The sequence below is a fragment of the Orycteropus afer genome, unplaced genomic scaffold (genome assembly GCF_000298275.1).
Source record: "Orycteropus afer afer isolate SDZICR_OR568_19922 unplaced genomic scaffold, OryAfe1.0 scaffold00240, whole genome shotgun sequence".
In the NCBI taxonomy this organism is placed as follows: domain Eukaryota; kingdom Metazoa; phylum Chordata; class Mammalia; order Tubulidentata; family Orycteropodidae; genus Orycteropus; species Orycteropus afer.
This window is the reverse complement of record NW_006921827.1, coordinates 4726957-4741155: the sequence shown is the minus strand read 5'-3', so window position 1 is coordinate 4741155 and position 14199 is coordinate 4726957.

The window sequence follows — 14199 nt, the reverse complement described above, 5'->3', positions numbered from 1 at the left end:
ATAAAGAAAACAAAAATCCTCACAACTGGACCAATGAGCAGCATAACAATAAATGGAGAGAAGATTGAGGTTGTCAAAGAATTCACGTTTCTTGGTTCTACAATTGATGCCAGTGGAAGCAGCAGTCAGGAGGACACTAGAAGATGTGTAGCATTGTGAAAGTCAACCGTGAAGGAGCTGTTTCAAGTGCTGAGGAGCAAGGATGTCTCCTTAAGGACTAAGGTGTGCCTGACACAAGCCATGATATTTCCAATCTCCTCGTATTCATGTGAGAGCTGGACAATGAATAAGGAAGATCGAAGAAGAGTTGATGCTTTTGAGTTGTGGTGCTGGCAAATAATGCTGAAAGTACCATGGACTGCTAAAAGAACTAACAGATTTGTCTTGGAGAAGTGCACCCAAAATGCTCCTTGGAAGCTAGAATGGCCAGACTTCGTGTCACCTATTTTAGTCATGTTGTCAGAAAGGACCATTCCCTGGAGAAGGATGTCATGCTTGGTAGAGTGGAGGGTCGACGAAAGAGGCGGAGGCCTTCAACGAGATGGATTGACACAGTGGCTGCGATGATGGGCTCAAGTATAGCAGGGATCATGGAGCTGGTGCAGGCCGGGCAGTGTTTCATTCTGCTGTGCATGGGGTCACTATGAGTTGGAAATGACTCGACAGCACGTAACAACAACAACACAACAAATTTATAAGAAATATAAAAAGTGTACTTGAGCAATTAAAAATTAAAAGACTAATACCCTAAAAGATACATGAATGTGGATATGACTAAGAAATTGAAAGGAGAGAAAAGCACAGAATACAGGGGGCAAAATTCTAATGTAAATTAAAATAATTATGACATACCACTTTTTACCCCCTAGATTGCTAAGATTTTTGTCCTATGTGCTAATATTCAATGTTGAGGAGAGAGGAGAGAAAAAAAAAAAATGCTGACACTTTTACAGAAGGGAATTTCACTATGTTATTGTTATGTGCCGTTGAGTTGTCTGCAAGTCATAGTGACTTTATGTACAACAGAACTAAACACTGTCCAGTCCTGTGCCAGTCTCACAATGCCTACTAGACCTGAGCCCATCACTGCAGGCACTGTGTCAATCCATCTTGTTGAGGGCTTTCCCCTCTTTCATTGACCCTCCACTTTGCCAAGTATGACATCCTTCTCCAGAGAATGGTCCCTTCTGACAACATGACCAAAGTAGGTGAGATGAAGTCTGGGCATTCTCGCTTCCAAGGAGTATTCTGGCTGCACTTCCTCCAGGACAGATTTGTTAGATCTTTTAGCAGTCCATGCACTTTCAGTATTCTTCACCAACACCACAACACAAAAGTATCAATTCTTCTTTGGTCTTTCTTATACATTGTCCAGCTCTCATGCGCATAACAGGCAATTGAAAATACCATAGTTTGGGATAAGTGGACCTCAGGCTTCAAGGAGACATCTTTGCTCTTCAGCACTTGACAGGTCTTTTGCAGCAGATTTGCACAATGCAATGCCTGATGTCTTGACTGCTGCTTCTATTGGTGTTGATTATAGAACCAAGTAATATGAAATCCTTGACAACTTCAATCTTTTCTCCATCCATCATGAAGCTGTTTATTGGACCAGTTGTGAGGATTTTTGTTTTCTTCATGTTGAGGTGTAATCCATACTGCATCTTTAATCTTCATCAGTAAGTGCTTCAAGTAATCCTCACTTTCAGCATGCAAAATTGTGTCATCTGCATATCTCAAGTTGTTAATGAGCCTTTCTCCAATCCTGATGCCATGTTCTTCTTCATATAGTCCAGCTTCTTGGCTTATTTGCTTAGCACAAGATTGAATAAATATGGTGAAAGGATACAACCCGAACTCACTCCCTTCCTGATTTTAAACCGTGCAGTATCTCTTTGTTCTGTTTGAATGACAGCCTTCTGATCTATTTACATGTTTCTCATGAGTACAATTAAATACTCTGGAATTCCCATTATTCTCACTGTTATAACAATTTGTTATGATCCACACAATCAAATGCCTTTGCATAGTCAATAAAACATAAGTAAACATCTTTCTGGTATTCTTTGCATTTAGTCAAGATCCATCTGACATCAGCTTTGATATCCCTTGTTCCATATCTCCTTCTGAATCCAGCTTGCATTTCTGGAAGTTCTCTGTCAATATACTGCTACAACTGGTTTTGAATTATCTTCAGTAAGATTTTACTTGCGTGTGATATTAATGATATTGTTCGATAATTTCCACATTCTGTGGGATCACCTTTCTTTGGAATAGGTACCAATATGGATCTCTTCCAGTCAGTTGGCCAGGTAGCTGTCTTCTAAATCTCTTGCCAAAGCCGAGTGAGTGCCTCCAGCGGACCATCCATTTGTTGAAACATCTCAGTTGGTATTTCGTCAATTCCTGGAGCCTTGTTCTTTGCCAATTCCTTCAGTGCAGCTTCAACTTTTTCCTTCAATACCATTGTTTCTTGATCATATGCCACATCCTGAAATGGATGATCATCTACCAATTCTTTTTGGTATGCAGCACAACAGCAGCACCCACTGCTGTCGAGTTTGATCTAACTCATAGCAACCTTTCCTTGGGTTTCCAAGGTGTTATCACTACAGAAGCAGATTTCCCAGCCTTCCTTCTGAGGAGTGGCTGATGGGTTTGAATGACCAAACTTTTGGTTAGCAGTCAAATGCCTTAGGCACTATGCCACCAGACTCTTTACTCCATCCATCTTCTTTTGATGTTTCCTGCATCATTCAATATTTTCTCCATGGAATCTTTCAATATTGCAATTTGAGTATTAATTTTTTTCTTCAGTTTTTTGAGCTTGAGAAATGCTGAGTGTGTTCTTCCCTTTTGGCTTTCTAACTCCAGGTCTTTGCATATTTTGTTATAATAATTGACTTTGTCTTTTCAAGTTTCTCTTTGAAATCTTCTCTTCAGCACTTTTATCCTGTTGATTCTTCCATTTGCTTTAGCTACTCTCCATTCAAGGACAAGTTTCAGAGTCTCTTCTGACATCCATTTTGATCTTTTCTTCCTTTCCTGTCTTTTTAATGACCTTTTACTTTCTCAATTCCTCTAATTTTTGGTCACTGGTGTTCAATGCATCAAATCTGTTCTTTAAATGGTCTCTAAATTCAGGAGGGATATAATCAAGGTCATATTCTGGCTCTCATGAACTTCTTTTGATTGTCTTCAGCTTCAACTTGAAATTGAATATGAGCAATTTATGGTCTGCTCCACAATCAGCTCCTGGCTTTGTTTTGGCTGAAGGTATTCAGCTTTTCTGTAGCCTGTTGCCACTGCTGTAGTCAATCTGATTCCTGTGTACTCCATCTGGCAAAGTCCACATGTATAGCCACTGTTTGTGTTGCTGAAAAATGTATTTGTGATGAATAAGTTTTTGGTCTTGTGAAATTCTATTATACAATTTCCATCATTATTTCTGTCACCAAGGCCATATTTTCCAACTACCAGTGACTCTTCTTTGTTTGCAACTTTTGCATTACAATCACCAGTGATAATTAACACATCTTGATTGCATGTTCAGTCAGTTTCAGTATGCTGTAGTTGGTAAAAATCTTCAATTTCCTCCTCTTTGGCTTTGGCAGTTGGTGTGTAAATTTGAATAATAGTAGTATTAACTGATCTTCCTCCTAAGTATATGGATATTATCCTATCACTGACACCATTGTACTTCAGGATAGATCTTCATCCATTCTTTGTGATGATGAATGCCATGCCATTCTTCAATTTGTCATACCCATAATACTAGATCATATGATTGTCTGATTCACGATGGCCAAAACAAGTCCATTTTAGCTCACCAATGCCTAGGATATCGATCTTTGTGCTTTCCATTTCATTTTTGACAACTTCCAATTTTCCTAGATTCATACTTTGTACATTTCATGTTCTGATTATTAATTAATATTTGCAGCTGTTTCTTGTCATCCTGAGACATGCCACATCAGCAAGTGTTGGTCCTGAAAGCTTTACTTTAGCCACATCATTAAGGTCATTTCTACTCTGAGGAGGCAGCTCTTCTCCATTTGTATTTTGTGTGCCTTCCAACCTGAGAGGCTCATCATCCATCACTATATTGCATAATGTTTCAGGGATATTCATAAAGTTTTCCAATAATTTATCAGACAGTGTTTCACTGCTATTCCTAAGATTTTCACTGGTCTCTTCCTTCTTTCAAGTCTGTCTTAATCTGGAAGCTCCACTGAAACCTGTCCACCATGGGTAACCCTGCTGGCATTTGAAACACCGGTGGCATACTCTGCAACCTCACAGCCACACTCAAGCCACCACAGTATGACAAACTGACAGACAAGTTTGTCTCCCTTAGCTGTTTCAAACTCCTCTACTCATTTCCTGGTCTCCCCCACCTTGCTCACCTACCTGGCCTGCCCCCAGGGTGCAAACACTTGCCTTCTGCTGGTCCTGGGGCTGGCTTACTATATGCATCAAAAATTTAAAGTGTTCATATATTTTGATGCAGCAATCCTGTCTCTAAGATTATTCTAATAAGGCTTTGTTAAAAGCAAAAACTGTGAAAAACCCCAACATCTGTCAGTAAGGGATTGGTTAAATAAATAAACTGTTCCCTTTATAATGGAATACAAAGTATACATTAGAAAAAGTTATTTTAGAAAAAAATTATTATAGGAGAATATCTACTGACATAGAATATGGATACACTATACTATATCAGAGAATGGAAAGTTTCAGAGTGTGTTCTGATTTCCATTTTGGTCTTTTCTTCCTTTCCTGTCTTTTTAATAACCTTTTGCAATTTTTTCATGTATGACGTTCTTGATATCATCCCACAGTTCATCTGGTTTTTGGTCATTTGTTCAATGAATCAAATCTATTCTTTAGATGGTCTCTAAATTCAGGTAGGATATAATCAAGGTAATATTTTGGTTCTTCTGTACTTTTTTTTTAAATAAATTTTAAAATATATTTTAAAAGAATTCTAAGGTTATTTTATTATTTTGGAGGTGTTAATAATTATAGGCAATTAAGTTAAATGAGCATGGTATAAAGGTTTTTTTATTCTTAAGGTCTTAACTTTTTTAATAAAAAATTTTTTTTACTGAGCAAATTTATTTCCCATACAGCAGTTCATATATACTTTGTTTAATGACATTGACTGCAATTCCCCGTAATGTAACAGCTCACTTCCCACTTCCTCCCCATAGTTACCTCTTCCCTGTGTACTTCCCTCCCATGCACTCTCACCTCCCCACCCTGAGCTATCTCCCTGTGCAAACACTGCCCTTCTGTTCTCCCATAATTGATCACTTTAAGGAGTGTACTTACCAGTTGTAAATGTTCACCCCATACGCCTGTCTATTGTTTGGCTGCAAGCCACAGGAGTGAGTTTATTTCTGAACCTGAAGTATAACTAGGGACAATAATCTCACTTGGCTCTATCAGACCAGTAAAGCTGTTTTTTTTTTTTTTTTCAATGAGTTTGAGTTTTGTTCCACATTGTTCTCCTACTCTATCTAGGATCAAATCTATTCTTTACAGAGTCTCTAAATTCAGGAAGGATATAATCAAGGTCATATTTTGGCTGTCATGGACTTGTTTTAATTATCTGCATCTTCAATTTGAACTTGCAGATGAGCAGTTGATGGTCTATTCCACAGTCAGCTCCTGACCTTGTTTTCACTGAAGATATTGAGCTTCTCCATCTCCTCTTTCCCGAGATGTAGTCTGGTTCCTGTGTATTCAATCTGGTGAAGTCCACATGAGTAACTGCTATTTGTGTTGTTGAAAAAGGATATTTGCAATGACTAAGTTGTTGGTCTGGAAAAATTCTATCATGTGATCTCTGGCATCGTTTCTATCACCAAAGCCATATTTTCCAACTACTGGTGATTCTTCTTTGTTTCCATCTTTCACATTCCAATCACCAGTAATAAACAATACATCTTGATTGCATGTTTGATCAATTTCAGATTGTGGAAGTTGGCAAATAGCTTCAAAAATTTCCTCCTCGTTGTCTTTGATAAATTAGAATAAAAGTGGTATTAACTGATCTTCCTTGTAGGCATATGGATTAGATTACCAACTAGAGTATATTAAATGAATTTTTCTATTAGAAATAAATCCTCCAAAAATATTAATAATGTTTATGTGTGGGCAGTAGAATTACAGATGATATTTATTATCTTATTTTTGCCTACCTGTATTTTCCAAATTTTAACAAGAAACATGTTAACCCTCATAAAGAAAAAGTAGAAATATTAGTTTTCATAAGTTAGTTTTTCCACTCCTTTCCTATGTATAGATAAGAAGATAATTTTTCCAAAAACCATCCCTACTATCACTTGTACCTCAAGGCAAAGACCACATAAGGAGAACCAAAATAAAATGTTGTATATATTTTCCATCCACCATTCCTAATTTCAGTACTCTCTTTTATGACTGATGGAGAAGGAAGCATGACATGGGAGGGGTGGTTGGTTGAGGGAGTGAACGAGAGACACAGTTTAAATCTTTTGTTAGTTAGTATATACTTTGACTCCTACAGAAGTTGTTTTATTTATTCAGTCATTCTAAAACTTAAATTCAGAAGTTTAGAAATTATATTAAAATCAAAATGGATCAAAGGGCCAGATGTTGCAGGCAGGATGACTAATCAAACAGAGCCTGGGTAATGTGCTCCATGCCTTGCTCAATGGGAAGTAATTACTCTAACATTAGCTTTACAGTGTTTAAACAACCATTTCATTATATTTTTTCTACACTGATTAAATTTTCTCGGCATTTCTAATGCATCATTACATCTGCCTTGCATTTAGATAATGCACAGCATTGCTACCCATTAAAGAGTTCTTATTCTCTTTCATCACCTTAATAAATCATTTGGCTCTATTTGCATAAAGTTTGATAAAGATTAGTTCTCATATGACTAACATACCTTGAATGGAAACATCCCATCTATCACTTGGCTAACACAATTGCTCATATAGTTAAATGTGGATCTCCAAGCATAATTACCTAAAAGTTTGTGAGGTCACAGTAAATTTGTAGCACAAATACTATTGTAGAATTACGATCTGTGCTTTCTGAGACTCCTGGGGGGTGGATATGATAACCATGGAACCATCTAAGGCAATTTGCTTCTTGTTCCTAAATTTATAGCCTGAGGAATTATAACAGACAACAACAACATCAAAAATAATAAACTCACATTTTTAGCCTTCTGCTTCAATATTCACATTCACCCTCAATACATAGTTAGAAACTTAGAACATTTTAGCCCTTGCCCAAGTAAATGGACTGAAAAGTAATCTCAGGAAGAGATTAGCTAAAATGAAAAGCTCTGCTAGGGTATCAGATATGCCAGGTAATCACTTATAGAAATTCAAACTGTGCTAAGTTCTTTGGGTAACTTTTTTTTAAGCATTGCAAATAAATGGATCATGTTGGTGAACTATTATGCGGTGACATTGATTTCACCTTTTGAACTTAGGATTTTAATAACTGAAACTCAAACCACTGAACAAGTGCCCTTGGATTTCAGAAGAAAAAATCATGAGGTCCTAAAAGGGAATGGAATACCAATTAAAATCAATGCTTCATATTCTGCCTTTGTATTACTGATGCTGATATTGGTGATGAAGTAGAGAAAAGAAACCCAAAACCAAAACCATTATCATCAAGTCAATTCTGACTCATAGCAACCCTCTACAACAACACAGAACTGCCCCTATAAGATTTCCAAGGGTGTAAATCTTATGAGTTGGGGCTGACTCGATGGCAAACAACAACAACAACAACAACAACAAATCTTTATAGAGGAGATCTGATAGCATAGTGCCTGAGGCACTTGACTGCTAACCAGAGGCTGGCGGTTCAAACTCACCAGCCACTCCTCGAAAGGAAGGTTGGGCAATCTACTTCCGTAGTGATACTGCCTGAGAAACCCAAGGAGGAGTCGCTATGAGTCGGGGCCAGCTCCATAGCACATGACAACAAATCTTTCTTTATGGAAGCAGACTGCCTCATCTTTCTCCCACAGAGTGGTTGGTGGGTTGGTGGGCCACCAGAGTTCCTTAGAAAGAGCAAGTCTTTATTTATGACACAATAAAGCTTTGCAAAACCAAATTCCAGCACGTGTTTGGGCTCTCCCTTATGAGTTAGTGATTCACTGTCTAATTCTATGTTGCTATTCATTCCCCTAAACATAAGCCATCAGTTTCCACTTCCATAGTTGGAAACATACTGTATTTTAGAATGTACTGTATTGTAGAATTGTACTAAATCCAAGTTCAAAGACTTGTATTTCAAAGACCTGACCCTTCCCCTCCTATACAAATCTCTGGCTCTCTGTTCTTCTTTCTCCTCTTCTTCCTCTATTTTTTGAGTATCCTCCGTCCACAATACACTTCAAAATTCCACTATGCCTTCCCCTTCATCCTATCTTCACTGAACTATGTATGAATCAGGGCTTCAAGCAAGTTCATTCCAGTTCAACTCTATGTAGAAAATTTGTATTTACATCCAAGATATACTTAATCAGAATCAATAGTTTAACAAGATCCCCAGGTGATTCTTACAGATTCCAAGAACCTGGGGAATCAGCTGAGGATGTTATTAAACTGTAGATTCTTTTTCAGTATATCTGGGGTGAAAATGCAAATTCTCAACAGGGGGTCAAACCAGAATGGACCAGTTCAAAGTGCTGGTTTGAATCCTAACATAATGACAGGAAAGATTTTAGTCTATTTTATGGGCCTTTTCCTCTATTAAGCTGATTGCTAATATATGATAAAAAGTGTGACAATGTGCTCCTTAGGAAATGGGCAACAGAGTCAAGGACTGGTGGCATATTCCTGAACAATAAAACCTATATAAAGAGGTGTGCTTAACTCTAAAACTAGCCACTTATGTAACTAATTATGTAATATTTAAGGTCGGAGAAGCCCAAGAACTATGAGGTTGTTGTGCTAATTCTTCCTTTTTTTCAGGTGAAAAGATGCCACCTGTTCTCTATGGCTAATTATTCCTACAGCACCAAAAATCACATATCTTACATGTATGACTATGGGCACTAATTTAAAATGTGTTGACTTGTTTAGCTCTCTTCTCCTTTCTAGAATTGCCATCTTTTGTTTAACAACAACAACAACAGCAAAAGAAACCTGTTTTATTATTACTTGCCTCAATCTACTAGAGTATTAGTGCTTTAATTTGTTCTCACTAGAATGTCCAATGGTCAAAATCTTCATTTCAGCACACTTGACCTCATCTATGATGAGGAAAGCAATAGAACTGATCAAACACTTAAGGGTGGGATTGACTGATGGCTAGATCAATGTTAACTTTCACAACTCCTTGCCTCTGTAGCTCGGAAGGAAGATGGGGCAATCTACTTCCGTAGTGATACTGCCTCGGAAACCCAAGAAGGGGTCGCTATGAGTCGGGTCCGACTCGACGGCACATAACAACAAAGACTCTGTAGCTATTTACTATTTGGAACTTTTTTTTGCCTAGACATAGCAATATTTATCCAACAGAATGTGGAAATTATTGAACAGTATCATTAATATCACACACAAAATTTTGCTGAAGATAATTCAAAAATGGTCACAGCTGTATATTGACAAGGAAGTTCCAAAAATGTGAGCTGGATTCAGAAGAGGACATGGAACAAAGGATAATATTGCTGATGTCAGATGGATCTTGGCTGAAAGCAAAGAATACCAGAAAGATGGTTACTTGTGTTTCACTGACTATGCAAAACATTTGACTGTGTGGATCATAACAAATTATGGAGAACACTGAGAAGGATGGGAATCCAGAAGACTTAATTGTGCTCATGAGGAATCTGCACATAGAGCAGGTGATTGTCAGTCAAACAGAGCAATGGAACACTGCATGGTTTAAAATCGGGAAGGGTGTGCATCAGGGTTGTATCTTTCCACCATACTTGTTCAATCTGTATGCTGAGAAAATAATTCGAGAAGCTGGTCTATATGAAGAAAAATGTGGCATCAGGATTGGAGGAAGACGCATTAATAACCTGTGATATGCAGATGAAACAAGCTTGCTTCCTGAAAGTGAAGAAGAGTTGAAGCACTTACTGATGAAGATTGTTAATGACTACAGTCTTCAATAGGAGCTCTGGTAGTGTAGTGTCTAAGGCACTTGACTGCTAACCAGAAGACTGACAGTTCAAACCCACCAGCCACTCCTCAGAAGAAAGTTTGGGCAATCTACTTCTGTAGTGATACTGCATCAGAAACCCAAGGAGGGGTCGCTATGAGTTGGGTCTGACTCACTGGCAAATAACAAGAACAACAACACAGCCTTCAATATGTGTTACACTCAACATAAAGAAAATTAAAATCCTCACAACTGGGCTAATAAGCAGCATCACAATAAATGGAGAAAAGATTGAAATTGTCAAAGATTTCATATTACTTGGATCAATAATCAACACTCATGGAAGCAGCAGTCAAGAAATCAGATGTTGTATTGCACTGGGCAAATCTGCTGCAAAAGAATTCTTTAAAGTGTTGAAGAGCAAAAATGTCACTTTGAAGACTAAGATGTGCCTGTCCCAAGCCATGTTATTTTCAATGACCTCATGTGCATGTGAAATCTGGACAATGATAAAGGAAGACCAAAGAGGAATTGATGCTTTTGAAGAGTGGTGTTGGTGAAGAATACAAAGTACCATGGACTGTCAGAAAAACAAGCAAATCTGCTCATGAAGAAGTGCAGCCAGAATAGCTAGACTTTGTCTCACCTACTTTGGTCATGTTGTCAGAAGGGGCAATTCCCTGGAGAAGCATTATCATGCTTGGAAAAGTGGAGGGTTAGTGAAAAAGTGAGATGGATTGACACTGGCTGCAACGAGGGGCTCAAGTATAGTAGGGATTGTGAGGATGGTACAAGACCAGGCAGTGTTTCATTCTGTTGTACAAACTATGAATTAGAGCTGACTTATAGTTATGAGTCAGAGCCAACTCGATGGCACCTGACAACAACAATATAGCAGTATTATGGTACATATTTCCAGACTTGCAATGACACCATCCATATTCCCTCATTAGCTTTTACCTTACTTTTAGATTCTGAATTCTACTGTAGAGGATTTATAGATAGCATGGCGAGAGTGATTACTCTCAAGAACATTATAATTAAGAATATAAATTCCATTTTTTATATAGTATATGAGTAGCTTGGCTAAGTTCTAGATGAAACTCTGTTGGAATTGCTTTTGGTGTTAGGCAATTTAATTTTGTAGAATTCTTCAGAATGTTCCAGTCATTCAGCTCTTAAAATGTGGTTTTCTGACCAGCAGCATTAGTATCACTTGAGAACTTGTCAAATTTGGGCTCCACCCCAGGCCTACTGCATATAAAACCCTAGGGAAGGAACACAGCAGCCTGTTGGAGCAAGCCTTTCAGGTAATCCTAATACAGTTAAAAATTTACAAATCACTGTTTTACACTAACCAGATTCCCAACCCTCCCAAGCATTCAGGAGTTTCTTAAAAGATTATTGATTATTGGGAACACTAAAACACATGCCCAGCCACATATGTTGATTGGCACAAGGCCTATGAGCTGACAGGAGTGAATGAGAATACAGCTCTCAACTAAGTTTATGGCCAGGCGAAAAGTGTAATAATGTGCTCCATGGAGAATATTACACAGAAGAAAAAGGCTGGCAGCATGGGTCAGACTATGTAGCTGGTGGATCTTTAGATCTGAATGAACTTGTGGTTCCTGATATGGTCTATAAATTCGTAAATTCAAAAACCCTGTAGTCCTTATATAGACAGAAATAGAAGGTCTGGTTTCTTGGTCAGAGTCAGAACACCAGTGTTCATTGATCAAGACTGGTCAGCCACCATGAGCTGCAGAATGACTGACAGCAAACCACAGAACAGAAACTGATTGCATATAAGAATCTCTACTTTTCAAGGACCTACATAGTTAGAACTGGAGAACAGGATGCAAAAAAAGACAGAATTTCTTGTCAGCCTAGTCACTGGGGCTAGTACATTGATTTCTTGTTTTGATGCATATGAGCACCATTCTTCTGACTAACAGGTGGAATATAAATAGTATCTATTTAGTATATATAGAATCAGAAAACACTCCAGTGCTTCTCCCCATTCTCAGCCGAGGAATGTCTTTGAAAGGCATAGAAGACTACATGGAAGTCCTCACATCACTTCTTTTTACAGTCTTCTTAGGGTCACCATAACAACAATTCTTCCTAGGAAACTTGTCCAAAGAGGAGGCCCTTATCTTCCCCCAAATCACCACACTTCATCAGCTACAGGATGAACACTGTCCGGTGTCCAATGTCTCCATAATTTTTATTTAGTTGAATTCCTAGGTTATCTATCCTCTTCCTACTTCTTATGTCCATATTGTAGGTGTACATCCCATAATCTGCTCCTATTTTCTGTCTTTCTCCAAGCCCCTAAACCCTTTAAGTGTACTCTATGAAATTCATGGTCAGTTATTCATAAATTCATCCTTTATCCTCAATCTCTTCTTGCACAACTGTCACTAATTTTGCCTCAAAGGCATTGCTTTCCCTGAGGTCCTCCCATATAGTAGCTGCTTTTTTCTCCCACAGTCCTTGAACGTCTGCCAAAGTCATGAAGAAGGAAAACAAAGTAAATATGGAGAAAGGTAATTTTATCAGATTGGCTGGGGCATACAGTGGGATATTTGCTTAATTTGGGGAGGGCATTTAATGCCAGGGTTTGTTGTCACCAATCCTCATAAGACCTGAAGTGCTGATCCTGGACTCCAGACCTATAATAACTGCTGGCAAGTTCCCATGACACCAACTGCCTCTTTGACCTCCGCTTACCACCTTGACCATATTTCCCTGCATGCTGTTTGGCTTATTTGTCCCGCTTTTCTCTCATTGCCTACTTCCCAGGTCTTTCCTAGTGCCCTATCAAAGAAGATCTGGTGATATAATGGTTAAGGTATTTGGCTGCTAAGCAAAAGGTCAGTGGTTTGAACTAACTCATCAGCTACTCCATGTAAGAAAGATGAGGCAGTCTGCTTCCATAAAGATTCACAACCTGGGAAATCCAATGGGGGTTGCTATGAGTCAAAAATCAAAACTCAACCCAATGGCAGTGAGTTTGGTTTTGGTTTGCGTGTCCTACCAACCTTTAATCCCAGTACTGAAGGCCATTGGCAAGGAAGGTCTAAACCCAAAAGCATAGAGACCAGCTGAAAACTAGAGAAATGGCCAACATTTGAAAGAGAAACTGTCTGATAGAACAAGGATAATGGAATGGTTACATATAGCAAAAGACTAAAAATGTAAAATTAATTAATTAAATTTAGGTTCACACATGAAAGGAGGATCTAGGAGTAGAAAGGGAGCAACAAAGATGGGGGGGGGAGGGGGAAGAAGCCCAGCAAAGATGAACTCTGTGCTGCGGCATTTTGCTATTTTCTCAAAACACAGCAAATGCACAATAAATATTTGTTGATTGATTAAAGAAAACAGATTTGGGCTCTGACTAGATTAAGTTTTGGATATTTGCATTGCAATATGCCATAATCTCCTGACTGAATTGCTTACATTTTTAATTTGAATTTTAAAACTGCACCTGTCATTTTAGAAAGCCACGTCAGGCAAACAACAACTAGTTGCTCTCTGTCCTTTGTTCTGACTTCAATTCTCTTGGAAATGTACCAGAAGATCCCAGTCATTGTAGAGGGTATGTCAATGAATGTAATTGATTTAACCTGGAATAAAGACAACACTGCAAAGCTAAAAATATAAACTGCTAAGCCTAGAATAGAATTCATTTTTCAGTATTGAGGGAGGGGATTTTGAACACTGTGTCTCCCATCGCAGAATAAAAGCATTTAGTCTCTCCAGGCTCAAGGACTAAGCTCCAGCTGGAATCCAGAAACATCACCAACAGAAAGTTTCACCAGATATGGTTAAGAAATAGTTGTTATAGTTGCTCCATGTGCATTTTTGTTTGTTTGTATAGCTTTTCAAAATCCTATCTACAATGGTAGACTTTATTTGAAAAGTTAAGAAACGCAAATGAACTTATTAAGAATTAATTTTTTGGCAAGATGGCGGACTAGGCAGAAGGATTGCACAGACCCTCTTCAACTAAGAAAAGGGAAACCAATTAACACAGACACAGAAGATAATCTTGGA